The sequence below is a fragment of the Protopterus annectens genome, chromosome 3.part1 (genome assembly GCF_019279795.1).
Source record: "Protopterus annectens isolate FY-2018-M chromosome 3.part1, PAN1.0, whole genome shotgun sequence".
In the NCBI taxonomy this organism is placed as follows: Eukaryota; Metazoa; Chordata; order Ceratodontiformes; family Protopteridae; genus Protopterus; species Protopterus annectens.
In genome coordinates, this window is record NC_056732.1 from 431769577 (window position 1) to 431787270 (window position 17694).

A 17694-nucleotide genomic window follows, 5' to 3' on the forward strand; every position below is an offset into this window, starting at 1 on the left:
CTTTATTATATATGTGTGTGTGTGTGTGTGTGTGTGTGTGTGTGTGTGTGTGTGTGTGTGTGTGTGTGTGTATATATATATATATATATATATATATATATATAGATACAGATATAGATAGATAGATATAGATATAATTAGAGAGGTGTATAATATTTGCCCAGAATTGCAATATGATATACCACCTTTTACCTTGAGTTACTAAAACAGAGGTACTTTACTAAAATTGCATTCTGTACATTGACATTGTTACTGATCTACTGCAGACTTGGTGAGACTGCACTGAATCTGAAATTATGCCTGCTTTTCTGGAGTCCCTAAAGATAAAGGGAAATGAATGATTTGGAAGTATTTCAGAAGAGATTACTGGACATCAGGGAATTGGTAAAAAAACAATAAAATCTGCAGTTGTAGAAAACAGTGCTACATTCACTGGAAACTAGTAGAAAGAGAAAAAAGTTGCAAACTGAATGTACAAGATTTTGCATAAGAAAAGTCATGGTTTGGAACCGGGACAAAAGAATTGCAGGAAAATAGGTATTAGGTGAACTTTAACTTGAATCTGACATTTTTATTCCACAATAAATTGTGGATCCTTAAACTCTTTGTGACTGTGTGTGCGTATAGTAGGGTATGATTCCACAGAAATTGTTTAAAGGATTGCTAAAAGGAGTTTGAAAGTCCGTAGTGGGGAAAATAATTTCTACTAGCACCTGCCTCATAGTAAACAGAAAAGTTCTGTCTTCATGCGGTTTGATTCTGTTGTATAATTTTATATGTTAGGTGGGTTAGTTTAGATTTTATTACAATGTTACTTTATCTTGCACATTGTTACATCAAAGTCATGCTATTACACGGGGTTTGCATACTGAATAGTATCCTCAGCTCCGTGTTTGCTTTCCTTTACTAGAGTTGTACTATTCTCTTTAAGTTTCAGATAATGATGAAGGACCACACATACAGTGTCTCATAACAGACCAACTCTGGTCAACCTTTAGTGCAAGAAATCTGGACAAAGCCTGACAAAATGGGGACAAAGGCACAAAAATAGGGACTGATTTTAAATATTGCTCTTATAAACTTAGAAAGTTGCTAAGGTAGCAAGTTTTGTGTTGACATACATTTTCTGAAGGATTTGAAGTCTGAAGCTCAAATGTATGTCATTATTTGGTAATTTGATTCTTCAGATCATCCCAGTGATTTGCCAGAATTTTATGAAGAACAGACCAAAAATATGAGGTAAAAATCTGGACATTCTGAAAGAATTTGGACAGTTAAGAGTTATGGCTTCAGTGATGATCTTAAGAATTTGCTGGGCAGTGTCCTTTAGCTCTTTATTTTGGAAAATTACACAGCTTGGCTCTGAGACATTTAACAGAAGTCTTGGCTTAGAACATGTTTCATACTTGTAAAATCTCTAGACATAAGGCATGTATTACTCAGCTATTATGTTTAAGGAACTGATACTTACATTTGAGAAAGAATAATGAACCTCAAAATAGCATTGTACTAGCCATCATCAAAAATACAGGATGTGAGTAGGACTTAAGCATGGCTAAATGTAATAAAAAGGAAGTTCTATTTATTCATGTTCTATCAAATTATCTCATTTTAAGGACTGAGTGACTGCTAGTAAGAACGTCTCAGCTTTTATAATTAACATAGTCTCTACAGGTGTAATGGAGTACTTTTCACAAATGATATAAAGAAAGGAGAGTCATGTTAGCATGAATGAAAAAAATTGGTAAATACTTACACAAGCCAGGCCTAACTTGGGGTACACATGTATTAGGTAGGATGGAGTCATCCTGCCAAGGCAAAAGAAGATACTTTTTTGAAACAGATTTATTACAATATTTGAATGACACAAAACAAGAATTTTGCCAGATTAGAAATGTAATTTTCACAAATAACAAAATATGATATGTCTCTACTGGTTGTTAATTTGAGGAGTATTAGTAATAAAGCATTTTGTTTATTATTGGAAAAATTGCTGGGTTCACTTAAGATTGTTGTTATTTCTTGTGAAACAAGTACTTTTTTATTACTAAATCACACTTTCTTTCGTTATTTGTGTGATGACTATTGTTTCTTGCTTTTATTTGTACATTTAACTGTATTTTTGTAAAAACACACTACTCTTCCTCTCACTGATACTGCTGTAACATTGTCTGAAAATCACCTTCAGCAAGAGATTTACAGCTAGTTGTCTAAATGGCTTGTGATAGTATAGCATTTGTGGGTCTCTTCTACTGTGTTTGTACATTAGGAGAACTAGGTTTATTTACCTTGTGACAGGGGGTGTTTGTCTGGTCTTTTTCAGTTGGAAAACACACAAAAAGGCTCATAATCTAGTTGTTTTATTGGTCATAGGGCTCATTAGTTATTGTTTTTTTATGTGCTGCTATAAATTCAGCTTATCACCGTGCACTAGAGGTCCACTGTAACTAACAGCTAGAAAGGATATTTTCCCTATAGAATAGTCCATAACACTGTACCCTGTAGAGCAATAAATGCATAGCAAATACCTTATGCACTGACAAGCTTAGAGCAGCTAGTTCAGTGGAAGTACCTTCACATTTAGTAGAATTCAGTACCGTGTAAACATTAAAGTTAGTAGAAATTAGAAGTGTTAGCATAATCTGCTCCGACAAAGCACTCTTATTAGTCTGCACCAACAAAACATCCTTAATAGCCTTCTAACCACAATACACCACTCTCTTGTAGGTCACCAATCAAAGGACTGGACAGATGGAAATGTAATTTCCTAACTTTTCTGGTGCCAGATTGGTGAATATGGGCATCTTGAGGCAATGTAGAAATTGTCTCATGTCAACTGACTATCACTTAATCCTTAAAGAATCAGACACAGTATGTGAGAGGTATACTTACACAGTGACACTGGGGACTAAACTTTCACATACGAGATCACATCAGGTTGTTGAAACCACACACTCATTTCATATAGCACACAAAACATACCACTTGAAATGTCTTGATTTTTGACACTTAGCACTTTGAGTGCCAACATTCCAATAGGGAACCAACACACACATTCTGAGGAACTTAACAGAAATATTTTTAAACAACAAAGTTCGCATAGAAGGCCACTGGCAAAGCTATGCCTAAACAAGCCCAAAGGCACTCAGAAAAAGCAACACTTAACACTACACATGAAGTCACTTGCAATGGAACCCAAAACACCAAGCCTCTAAGCCAAGCAAACATAATTCCCAGGACCATTGTCATAGGGGACTCCATTTAAGACGTACCAATGCCCCTTTAATCAGGCTAAACAAGGAGAAGATAACAGTTAGTTGCTTATCTGGAGCCAGAGTCCACCAAATCATGCACGCAGTCGTCATCATACCACAGGTACCAATATGACCCCACCATAATCCATCTAGGTGTAAATGATCTGAGACATACCATGCTGGACTATATGAAGACAGACATTGCGGAGCTCTCAGACTATGTGTCTCCAGCTGGTATGAGCCTAGCACTGAGCAGTATACTACCATCAAGAATGATGCCACAAAATGAGCAGAAGATGATTGATTTCAACAAATGGCTGCCTCTCTGGTGACATTTCAAAGGGATCCAATATTTGCCAGCTTGGGAGGACATACTTAACAGATCATGTTGCTTTTCCAAGTATGGTCTGCACCTGTCCTCTATAGGGTTATGAATACTGGGTAAAACTTTATCCACCCCCCCCCCCCATGTCTTTTTAGGCAATGCCAAATTGACAAACCTACTGACTTAGCAAAATCCACTCAGCTGAACTCAAAGTGTTATTTCTCAATGCCAGGTATCTAAATAATAAAGTACACACCATCCAAGTGAGATGGGGAGGAATGGCTCCTGAGGTTTATCATAACAGTATGGAAAAAAAAGCATATCCTGGATAACTGAAAATAAACATACTAGTGCCAATGATCAAAACTAAAGAGGACCTCCACAACTATAGGCAGTACAGAGGTATCAAATTATTGTCATATTGCATGAAAGTTCTGGAGAGGGTGATTGATAAAGTAATATGCAGAGTAGTAAAAAGTAAGACGGGAGGTGAGCAGTTCGAATTCAGATCAGGATGCAGTACCACTGACCTGATATTTTCATTGAAACAGATTGTTCAGAAGAAGCTAGAGATGAGGAAAGAGTCCATCTGGGCATTCCAAGAGTTGTAGAAAGCATGTGACAAGCACCAAAGAAAGATGATTTTGGTAGTTCTGCAGTGGACATTGGAACAATTAGTGCAAACCATACCTCTCAACTGTCCAGATTTTTGCAGAGTGTCCAGATTTTTGCCTCTTAATTTTTATCTGTTCCTCATGACATTTGAGGTCTTCTGGCAAATTGTTGAGAATTGAAGTCACTAAATAATACTAAATAATGATAGACATTTGAATTTTAGACTTCCTATCCTTCAGAAAATATATAATAATGTAAAATATGTCATTCTAGCAACTTTCTAAGTTTATAGGAGCAATATTTAAAATCTGTCCCTATTTTTCGGCCTTTGTCCCCACATTTTTTCTGGCTTTGTCCAGATTTCTTGCACTGAAAGGTTGAGAGGTATGGTGCAAACTATGTATACGGACCCAATGGCTCAAGTACAAATGGTGTTTGGTCTCATAGAGGGGTTCCCAGTGGGAGTGGGTGTACACCAGGCTTCAGCTCTGAGCCCACTGCTGTTCATACTGGTGATGATTTACATTAATGAACACATCGAAAGGTACAGATCAACAAACTTGCTGTATGCAGATGATGTCCCCATCCATGTGAAGCAGAGTTCCTCACTAACCCAATTCAAGTGCAACTTAGACAATTGGAAGGGAAACAGAAATTCATCCCTGGTTTTGCACCTATGCCTCTGATGCAAACAGATAACCTGTAAATGGTTCATCTCCCAGGCTCATGCTTATACTTATTAAAGGTATCAGAACTTGATGTATGGCTAGGCTTAAAAAGGCCTCTGTGGTCATTAGCCTAGTAAACACCTATGAACTATGCAGCATTACAGGCGGACTCTGAGCAAAAACTTTAGCAAAAGATAGGGAAATGGAATGCAAAACTGAAGGCACATGGGGTGAAACTGAGTACGGATAAAACAGTTGTAATGGCAGCAAATGATAGAGTTTAGAAGAAGCTGAGAATTGAGATAGAAGGCAAAATAGTGAAAAAGGCTAACATCTTAAGTATCTGGGGGATGAGGTGAAGGGAAGTCTGAATTAGGAGGTCAAAGCTAGAATCAAATGGGCTGTAGCCAACTAGCACAGAGTCCAGGTGTAGTATATGACAAAAGAATGCAAAAGAAGCATACAAATAAGGTGTACAAAACAGTGGTGTGATCAGTACTACTGTATAGTACAGAAACCTGGGCAGAGCAGTTGAGGAAGCTAGACGTGTTGGAGATAAAGTGCATGAAAAGGGTGGTAGCATGTACACTGTGAGACAGATGAAGAAATGAGAAAACAAGAGCATACACCAAAGTAACTCCAGTTTCAGAAACGGACAAAGAAACAGGTTATGGTGGTTCTGGCACATGTGCAGAAAAAGAGAAGACAATCTGCTGAAGAAGATTTGGGACAGATAAGAAGAAGTCAAGAGGAAATAAGGTCATCCAGCAAAGAAGTGGATGAATTGTGTAAGAGAAGACCTGTGACAATCAGGCATGAGTGTCAATGAAGGCAGGAGAGTGGCACTGAATAAAAAAAGATGATTACAATTGGCATGACACCCTGACCCTATGTAGAAAAATGAGAAAATGGGGGTTAATGATGATAGTGTCTCCCTCCATGCCCTCCTTACACTTGAGAATATAGAAATTTTTGCAATTGCGGAGACATAGCCTAAAACAGTAGAGAGTACCCTGGTAGTGCAAGGTTTCATTGCCTTCCACACCTTTAGACAAGTAACTGCACAGTCAAGGGTTAAAAGTGGACGTGTCTTTGTATACATCCATAACAAGCATACTTCTCGGGTGGTCAAACAGGATGACAATCTAAAGTTCCTCCACATGCAGATCACCAAAGACAAAATTCTGTACCATATCCTACCCAGCTATAGGCCACCCTCCATCACCTAAGAAGCTCACAATGCATACTTGGATCTACTGGAGACACATCATCCGACCTAATATCCTACTGATGGGAGATTTTAATTACCAGTCTATAGACAGGGAATTCTACATGGCCTCAAATATACAGACAGAGAGATCCCTGAATTTCATAAATACAAATACCCTTGACCAAATAGTATATATGCCCACTAGAGGCTCCAGCATACTGAACCTTGTACTCACAAATATGAGAGAATACTGCACTCCAACCCAATGTCTCACCCTCACTGGTAAGGTCTGACCATAAAGCTGTCTCCTTCAAAATCAAAATCAGCTGCATAACCCCAATAAAATAATTAAAAGTTAGGAGTGACTCCAAGGCAAGCAACCTTTTATTAAGTGATGGTTTGTCAAAATTCAAAGCCCCATCAAAACCCCCAAAACAGAGCAGGTTACACTGAATTGATCTCAGAAACTCTGTACAACCATGTCAATGACTGAATAGAGGCTGCTATACCTACAAGTAAGCCCAGATCTAGCCACAGAAACTAACCTCCCTGGTGGCATCCAGAATTAAACAGGATATATACAACAAAAGGAAAAATATAGCAAAAATCAGGAAGGGCAATTCCCATAAAGATAAAAACTCTTCAAAATAAATAGGCAATGAAAAGGGCTTATTAGCACAGACAAAGTCAACTTTGAGATTTCTCAGCTGAAAGATAACCATAAGATCTTCTTCAGCTATGTCAGAAACCTCAAGGACAGCACAAAGCAATGTGCTGAATTGGTGGTTAATGGTGCCACATTCACTGACCTTGGTAATAGAGTGAACCTGTTAATTGATAAATTAATTTCCATCTTCATCTCCTCTCACAGCAAACCATTTTGCAAGAAATAGCCTCAGACATAAACCTTCCAACTATAACTAAGGGAGCATGCACTGCCTATACTCACTAAATCCAAGAACACACCCTCAGTGGGCCCTGATAACATCCAGGGGTTCCTCCTGAAAAGTCTAAAATATAACTTATCAGGACCCCTGGAGTCAATGTTTAACTATAGTCTTAAAACAGGCCTTATGTCATTAGGATGGAGGGCTGCAATGGTCATCCCCCTTTATAAGGGAGGACCTTCATCAGATCCTGGAGACTACTGACCTATTAGTTTGACTAGTCTTATTTGCAAAGCCATGGAAAGAATTATCATGGCAATTATCAACAAGGATGCAGGAGACCTACAGATTCATCCAAGTTTTTTTTTTTTTTTTTTTGTCAAAGGAAGTCATACTTACTGACCAGATGTGCTTCTTTGAAAGGGCCACTAAGGCAATGGATGAGGGGAAAGCAGTGGATACTGTCTATCTTGATCTGGCTAAAGCCCTTGATAGAATACCCCACTCTGTCATTGTCAAAAAACGTATGGAACTAAGCATAAACTCATTTATAACCTGCTGGATAACTAGGTAGCTCACGGATAGGACCTAAGAGGTTAGGATCAGTGAGGCCATCTCTACAAAGAGGCTTGTCACCAATGGAGTCTCTCAGATTTCTGTGCTGGGTCCACTCCCCTTTGGTATCTACCTCTTGGATGTCATAGCCAATGGCAAAGGCATCTGGCAAACCAAATTTGCTGCAATGAACTGAACGACATGGGTAAGTTACCAATTAAAAGCACCACCAATAAACTCACTGAATTATCACAAAATGTCAAAGGATGATGCCAAACACTGCTAAATATTCTATATAATTTGTATTAAGTGCTTTTGTCTTTACAAGACTTCCTTAGAATACATAGGTGTGATAATTCAATGAGTTTATCAGGGATGACCAAGTTGGCAGATGATTGCAAACTGGGAGCAGTCATTGAATCCCCCGAAAACAAGAACACCTTTCAGGAAAAATTAACACTGACAAATGCTTAATGCCAAAACCACGGCTTAAAACTCAATACCAAGAAGTGCATTATTATTTTTATTTATTTTATTTAACATTTGTTTGCCAGGATAGTCCGACCGGGCAGCAAGTGTCCATTTTCAGCAGAGTCCTGGGGAGAAAAACTCCATAAGTTTGCAATAAACATAAGGTTTTATGTTAAACATAAGGTTACATTATAGTACCTTTTGGGAAGCCAGCCATCCCAGGTAACTACATCACCAATAAAACAAAAAGGTGATTCACTGATCAGAGATCTGGGAACTTTTGAATAGATAGTAACTTAGCCTTCAACCAACATGTGTCGAAGGTAGTAAGATAGTCCTTCTATATTGCTCAACTTATAAGTAAGGGCATGACATCTAAGTTCAGAGACATCATTGTACTATTCTACTTTGACCTCACTGGACACAACATAGAGTATAATGCCCTCTTCGATAAGTATCTGACCAGACACATACAGCAAATGTAACATCCACAAAGGTTCCTTGCAAAAACAATACAGGGTGTAAACACAATATCCTACATTGTTCATCTCAAAGTCCATCTTCTTTACTCGGTATCACAGACACTTCTAAGAGGTGATCTTTGCCTGGTGTACAGGGCATCCCCAGACCCTGTATTGATGAATATTTTGCACATTTGCAAAACAATCAGCATCAGAAATATTAGATTAAAAGACTTAAATCTTGCTTCTGACATAAATAGGACATGTTGGAGACAGAAATGTTTCTCAGAGAATTATCATTCTCTGAAACATGCTCCCCATCCATGAAAATCAGAACTCCTCCATAACCCTACTTAAGCACAAGTGGGACCAATAGATAGTAACTGGAAATTCACCCTTAGTCTGGTGCCTACATCTCTGATAGACAGAAGCAGTAAGAAAATTACCCCTTACATAAACCAAATTTTGGGGTCACATTTGGGTTGCATGGATATGCTAATACGAGCCCTAGTGGTCATTAGCCTGGTATACACCAATGAACCTATGAAAGAACAATGAATAGAATCTAGTTCTGGGAGGTTATAAATGATGTTTTCTGTAACAGGCATTATAACCATAAATCAGCATGTGTGAGGACTATAGAATGAACAGGCAACAACAAAACAGCATGTGTGAGGACTACAGAACCGATATGCGGCCAAGCCAGGTACGGAAATAAGGTACAGTAGGAAAGCTGGTGGTGGAATGCAGAAGTACAGGAAGTCATCAAAAGAATGAAGGAATGCAGGCAAAAGTAGAAGACAGATAAGACAGACTATGCTAGGAAGGAATGCTGGTTGGCTAACAAAGAAGCAAAGACAGGAGTTGCAATATCAAAGAACAAGACATCAGAAGCACATTACAAACTTCTGGAAAGTGACTCAGTGGATGGCAAAAATAAACTCTATCAGGTTACAAGGCAAGGAAAGAAAGATAAAGAAGATAGTCAGACACCCATAAGGGATGCCAGCAACAACCTGCTCACCAGTCCACATTACATCAAAAGCAGGTGGAATGCGTACTTCCAGCCGTTACTGAATGAAGAAAACCCCACAGAAGCTGTACTATCTTGCACAGCCTATGATGAGAGAAGAGGAGGGGCATGGAAGAAGGAAGAACAGCACTAAGGAAAACAAAGTCAGGAAAAGCAGCAACTCAGATGAGGTCACACCTCCTGAGGTACTCATTGCAGTATGGAAGGAAATGCCTATCCCAGATGACTGAAGAATAAGCTTACTAGTGCAAGTGTTCAAGAACAAGGGGACATGCACAACCGTGGGTAGTTTAGAGGTATCATAGTCCTTTCACACTGCAAGAAAGTTCTGGAGAGGGTGACTGATAAATGAATACACATGGTAGAAAGTAAGATGGGAAATGAGCAATTTGGATTCAGATCAGGATGCCCCACAACTGACCTGATGTTTACAGTGAGACAGATACTTGAGAAGAATCTAGAAATAAGGAAAGAGTCCAACTGGACATTCCTAGACTTGGAGAAGGCATATGACAAGGTCCCAAGGAAGCTGATTTTGGCAGCCCTGCAGTGGTTCAAAGACCAAGAAACATTGGTAGAACTAGTGCAAGCTATGTACAAGGACCCAATGACTCAGTATGAACAGTGTTTAGTATTACCAAGGGATTCCCAGTGGGAGTGGGTGTGAATCAGGGCTCGGCTCTGAGCCCACTGCTGTTCATACTGGTGATGGACTATATTAACAAACAGGTTGGAGAGGACAGATTGACAAAGTTGCCGTATGCAGACAATGTGGCATTACAGGCAGAGTCTAGGCAAGAACCTCAGCAAAGGACAGGGGATAGGGGAATGGGAAGAAAAACTGAAGGAACATGGGATGAAACTGAGTACAGATAAGATAGTTGTAAAGGCAGGTGGAGTTAAGAAAAAGCTGAGAACTGGGATAGAATGGAATATAGTGGAACAGGTTAACAGCTTCAAGTATCTGGGAGGGGTGGTTTAAGAGAAGGGAAGGCTGAAAGCTAGAATCAGAGGGACTGCAGCCAACTGGCACAGAGTGTTAGGTGTAGTATATGACAGAGGGATCCGTGACATTACTGGGAACATTCATTAGCTTGTAGGAGTAGGCAGACACTCTCTGACTCATGCCCATTCAAATCAGCTGCATGCCTATGTCTCCTGCAAGAGGCAGCATCAGTGTGTTGTGGGGATCTGTCAACATTAGCAGCAGTCTCCACATGGGTCTTTTGTTCACAGGCCTTATCCTGTCCACCATCCAACATCCACTCATTGTCAGAATGGATGGACAAGTTTTTCTCCACAACAGAGGCTACAGCTGCCTCCACATGACTGTCACTAGGCATAGCTCCTCGTGGTCCCCTGCAGAGTTCCTAAGCCAGCAGAGAGCAGGAAAAAGCAACTTTCTTGATCATAAGTATTTTTTAAACTTTTTAGTTTGCATTTTTCGATCTTTTGAGCTTTTTGACTACTGTTTGTGCCTATATTACTGTTTTATTACCTTTTTTCCTGTTTTTGTGAGCTTATATTGTTGATTGCACTTGTGGGCTAAAGTATTGCTTAAATGTAACAAACAGGCTAATACACTCAAGTGTACCAGCCTTTGATAGCAATTTAGTCGAAAACAAAGCATTTACTGCATTTTTTCTGTCTGTTTGCAAAAAAAAACAAAAAAAAAAAAAAATATTTCTCCTTTCCTAAACTTTCCTAGCTAGTTGTTCCAGTGATCAGATTCTGCTGATCCCTGGGCTTTGTATTTGGTTTCTGTGTTCCTCCATTTTCTTGTGTGGCCAGAGGTAGTTTTTTTACTCACCAGTGGGAGTGGGGAGTACTGAGCTGCTTGTTTGTCCTCAGAGGAGTGGTTAGAAGCAGCAACTAGTAATTTGTCGGCCATTTTGGGTCATTTCCTGTTTTTTCCAGCCCCTGCTATAAAGCACGCTTTGGCAGGCTTTTCTGGCATTAGAGAACTAGGCATAGCTCCTCGTGGTCCCCTGCAGAGTTCCTAAGCCAGCAGAGAGCAGAAAAAGCAACTTTCTTGATCATAAGTATTTTTAAACTTTTTAGTTTGCATTTTTCGATCTTTTGAGCTTTTCGACTACTGTTTGTGCCTATATTACTGTTTTATTACCTTATTTTCCTGTTTTTGTGAGCTTATATTGTTGATTGCACGTGTGGGCTAAAGTATTGCTTAAAAGTAACAAACAGGCTAATACACTCAAGTGTACCAGCCTTTGATAGAAATTTAGTCGAAAACAAAGCATTTACTGCATTTTTTTCTGTCTGTTTGCAAAAAAACAAAAAAATATTTCTCCTTTCCTAAACTTTCCTAGCTAGTTGTTCCAGTGATCAGATTCTGCTGATCCCTGGGCTTTGTATTTGGTTTCTGTGTTCCTCCATTTTCTTGTGTGGCCAGAGGTAGTTTCTTTACTCACCAGTGGGAGTGGGGAGTACTGAGCTGCTTGTGTGTCCTCAGAGGAGTGGTTAGAAGCAGCAACTAGTAATTCGTCGGCCATTTTGGGTCATTTCCTGTTTTTTCCAGCCCCCTGCTATAAAGCACGCATTAGCACGATTTAGCGCAAATTAGCGCGGAGCTGCTACCGTTGCACACTAGGGCAGCGCCGGTTAATCAGATTTAAACTATTAGGGCTACCTAAAGTCCACTCTTCAAATTTTCCCTTAAAACTACTTTCCTCAAAGTATACTACTGTCCTATTTAGTGTATCCTACAACTATAAATTATCTCTACTTGACTCCCAAGTAGACTATTCTCTATCTGTATAGCGAAGCACTTGCTCCTACAGTACTTATCACCTCGATACAGCACTCTTGTTATAGAAAGTACCCCAAAAAAGCAAACCCCATTTCTCTGTCACCCACATCGCCCAGAACCTTTTCTTAAGTTTTTCTGTCTATTCCTTCTAGCATGTCGAGGGATCAGTTGCTAATGTCCTCTCCTGCTCAGCTGGTGAACCTGGGAATATTGAGGCAATGTTACAATTGCCTCATGTACACAGACAACCCTCTCCTCCTCCCACAAAACACAAATACATGCGAGAGATGCAACTATACGGCCAAACTGGAGGCTGAGCTCTCTCAACATAGGACTGGCATGACCAGACAGGAGGAGAAGGTAACCACACACACTATAGACCCAGTCTCACATAATACCATCACAACCTCAAATCATACACATAAACACACAAAGACATACTCGAGGCTCTGATCAAAAATCTACCAAAACAGCAGAGGCCACCAAAGCAGACACCCAAACAACTACCACCTCAGAACACAACACCTGCAACACATAGACCACACAGTCAGAGTGTCAAGCAGTCACAGCCCTTAAGGCCAAACACAATGCCAGACACACTAGTCATTGGTGACTCCATAGTCAGACACACTGACATCCCGCTCACCAGACTGAGTAAGGAGAAGGTCACAGTAAGCTGTCTGTCGGGTGCTAGAATCCACCACATAACGCATGCACTCAGGTCTCTCAACAGCAGGTACAAGTACGACTCAATCATTGTCCACGCTGGTGTTAACGACCTGAGACGTACCTCCTTGGACTACATGAAAAGAGACATAGAGGAGCTCTCTGATTATGTAGCCCAAGCAGGTATGACCCTGACCTTGAGCAGTATCCTACCTTCACCAAGAATGATGCCACAATACAGAGATAAGATGATCAGCTTTAACAATTGGCTTAAACTCTGGTGTCATTCAAAGGGGATCCAATGTCTGTCTGCCTGGGATGACATGCTGGACAAGCCACCCTGCTTCAAGGGATGGCTTGCACTTGTCACCCTGGGATTCCGGATTTTGGCAAATGCTCTTGCCACCCCCATAGTGCATTTTTTAGGCAAGGCTCAAATTCTAAACCTACCACCCTAGAACAAAACAAAGAAAAAAACTAAGGGTAATGCTGCTCAATGCCAGAAATCTCAACCTCAAGATGCACGCACTCGAGGCCCTTCTCAGTATGGAGAACATCGATGTCTGTGCTGTGACAGAAACCTGGTTCAAGGCTCCTGAGAACACCCCAGCACTATCAGGTTTTACCTCATATCATGCGTTCCGGCCCCAAAACCTGGACAATACCAAGAAAGGAGGAGGGGTATCCATATTCATCAAGGACACCCACACCTCAAGATTGGTGGCATCGCACGATGCATCGGAAACCATCCAGGTGCAATTAACCATAGGCAAGACTGCTCTGCAATTTGTAGCATGTTACAGGCCACCCTCGCAAACTCGGGAACCTCATATGGCCTTCTTGAAAACACTGGAGGGGATAAATGTATCTCCGACCACCATCATACTAGGTGACTTCAACTACCCTAATATAGACTGGGAACACTACTCAAGCCCAAACACTCTAGCCCAAAAGTTCCTGGAATTCATAAACTCAAATGCCATGGAACAACTAGTCACCATCCCCACAAGAGGAGAAAACATACTTGATCTCATCATCACGAACATGGGAGCACAATGTTCAACGCCGGAAGTATACCCCTCACTGGTGAGATCTGATCACAAACTAATCTCGCTGGAGGTCCTCATCCCGCCCCCACGCGAAATGAAAAAGACCACAGTAAAGAACTTCTCGAAAGCCGACTTCACACTTCTAAAGACTAGTGTGGTCTCCTTTAAGGCCCCTGAGCCGGCGGTTAACATTACTCAAACCGCTGAATCACTTACAAATGCCTTCTACCAGCACCTGCAGGCTGCATGGATCAGGCAATCCCAAGCAAAACAAAGACTCTTTGTACCAAAGGCAAGCGTCCAGTCTGGTGGACCCCAGCCATAAACAAACTCTACAACAAAAGGAGAAAGCTACTACAAGATAGAGCAAAATCCTTAAAAGGTAAGACACCGCTGATCACTATAAGTAAAAAGCAAAGAGCTCTCATAAAATCATCCAAAGCTAATTTTGAGAAAAAATAGCTAAGGACTCTAAAGACAACCATAAGGCATTCTTTAGCTATGTCAGAAACCTAGGAGGAAACTCCCAGATATGCTCAGAATTAGTTCAAAATGATGTGAAGATTACTGATCCTACAGACATTGCCAACATACTGGCTGAAAGGTTCAGTGCAAACTCCCCTAAAGGAGAGATATCTATACCAAATGATTGTAGCCCCCCAAACATCTCTAACGCCCAGGTGAGAATTGCTCTCTCCAAGGCAAAGAACACAGCATCCATGGGACCTGATGGTGTCCCCGGCTGTGTGCTCCATGAACTCAATGAGGAATTAAACCCACAGTTAGGACAGCTGTTTAATCTTAGTCTCACCTCCGGATACGTACCCAGGGAGTGGCGCACAGTGACTGTGGTCCCACTCCACAAAGGCGGTGCCTCCACCGACCCTGGAAATTACCATCCCATTAGCTTGACAAGCCTTATCTGCAAAGCCATGGAGAGGATCATAATGGATCTCATAAATAAAGACATAGGGAACTTGCAGACTTTGGATCCAACCCAGTTTGGCTTTGTCAAAGGCAGATCATGCCTTCTAAACTTGGTTGACTTTTTCGAAACAGTCACCAAGGCCATTGACGAGGGAAAGGCAGTCCATACAGCCTACCTAGACCTGGCAAAGGCTTTTGATACAATACCTCACTCGGGTATCATTGAAAACTCATCAACTTAAATGTAAACCCATACATTACAAGATGGGTTGCAAACTGGCTGAGTGACAGAACCCACAGGGTCAGAGTTGCTGGCGCCATGTCAGACTCAAAGCCTGTCACAAGTGGTGTCCCACAGGGCTCAGTCCTGGGCCCACTCTTGTTTGGCATCTACTTTTCTGAAGTACAAGCAAACACAGGAGGGTTATGGCTGACAAAGTTTACAGATGACTGCAAACTGGGCGCCGTAGTTGAAAACACATCCGACACAGATATCCTTCAGAAGGGTCTCACAGAAACGGATAACTGGTGCCAGAGCCATGGCCTAAAGTTAAATGCCAAGAAATGCATAGTCATACCCTTCGGGAAAAATAAGGTTACCCCTAGCTACCATATAGGTGGCAATCCCTGAACACAGAAGAAGTTATTAGGGACCTGGGAACCCAGGTTGACAGTAGCCTTTCATTCGACACTCATATTGCTAAAGTAGTTAGGAAGACCTTCTACATTGCCCACCTTATCATGAAGGGATTCACATCTAGATCAAGGGAAGTCATAGTCTCCCTATACTCATCACTCATCAGACCAATGATCGAGTACAATGCCCCATTCGGAATGTATCTGACCCGACACTTGCAGCAGCTGGAGAGGCCACAAAAGTTCCTCACCAAAAGGATAAAGGGTCTCAAAAATCTGTCTTATGCTGCCCGACTGAAAGAACTCCAGTTATATTCAGTTGCTTACCGCTTGCTCAGAGGTGACCTATGCCTGACATACAAGGCCATGTCAAACCCAGATTTGATGAACATGCTTCATCTCAAAAATCTAGATCCCTCAGAGCCACAAGGGCGGAGACTTAAACCTCGACACGGTTATTAATAGGACGTGCTGGAGGGATAGATTCATCACCCAAAGACTCCCTATGCTGTGGAACAAAATCCCGGTTTATGTGAGGCAGAGCACCTCGCTGGCCTTGTTCAAGAGGAATCTTGACCAATGGATGGGAGATCGCAGATACACCCCAGGGGTTACCTCAGTGTCACTGCTCGACAGAGGCACAGCAAAATAATGGGCATAGTTTCTCCAAACTAAAGGGGTGGCGTAAGCCACAAAACTATGGGCTAGGCTTATAAATGCTCTCGGGCAGATAGCCTAGTATGAACCTATGGACCTATGAACCTATGAACTGTCTTATGTGTCAGGAGACATGCTGCTATACTGAGACATATCATATCCCACATTGTGATCAGTGGATGGGTTAATGTAAGAAATAGGAAGTTGTGCTAAAAGAAGAGACAGATGGCACTGATCAGGACAACATGCTTACATTACATACTATATGTCATTAAAAACATATCACACATATATCTCACTGCAGTGTTACAGATAATACTGACTTACCATTAGATCTTGTCTGTGTATGGGTCATGGAGTCTACATAACAGGGAGTTGACAGTTAGGTTCCATATCCAACATACGTGGTGAATGCAAACATAACACACACCTGACAAGTCATCATGGGAAGACAGCATGGCAGAAGATGGATGAACTTCAACTATTGCAGGGAAACAAAGTCAACATCATTAATCACATCAGTGCCAGCGTGGATCATTCCAGCAGTGTTAAAACATACAGTAGGTATTACATGGACATACCACTTCTTTGTGTACTTAATGATGATGCAGTCTGTCTCAGGATTGAGTAGAAATGCACAGTATTAATGGAGGACAACAACAGGAGTAACAGCAATGACATGTGAAAGGTAATAGCATTCCACTGACAGACTTCCACTGTTGTGACTTAGTGTGTTGTACTGTGGATCCTGCAGTGGTAAAGTAAAGAGAAAGACAACATAGTCATGCATTAGGCAATAGAATACAGATAGCATGACATATACAAGAAACAGGGGCTGCTGATACTCACATGATGGATGTTGTACCTGTTGACCAGATTTCCCTCTGTCAAGAGACAGTAACCTTAATGTATCACATGTTACACATTGATGCAAACTATGAACCTGTTGCAGTAACATACCTTGTCTGTCTGAACTTGCACCTGCATGGCTTGGGCCCCACTGGATGTACCTGTAGTGTACAATGTTAGGGAAATATCAATATGACAGGAAACACCAGTGCCATGACATGAGGCTGAGGTAATAGCAGGTAGTGATCACAGTAACACAGTGTACAGAAATTCACCTGCTATTCTCTAGTATTGTCCAGAAGTAGATGGACCTGTGGAAATGAATGCAGACAGCATTACACATTTTGGTTGCATTGTTCTGTCTGTACTACAGTTGTATGAATACATGTCATTACAGTTACACTTACACTGATTATTATCACCCTATGTGGATCTCTGTGCATGGTTCATTTCTACTGCTGTAAATCCAAAATGACAATACATGAATATGCAATGAGTTACTCTATAGCCATCCATGTCCTGCAAAGTAAGACATACATGTTTAGCCTGAAACTGCTGCTTCTATCCCTCCCCTATATATATGCATCACTTCCCACTTGCCATATGCAGGGATACAAGAAATATTGTGATCTCATTGGGGGGGGGTCAATGGTGGGCCACTACT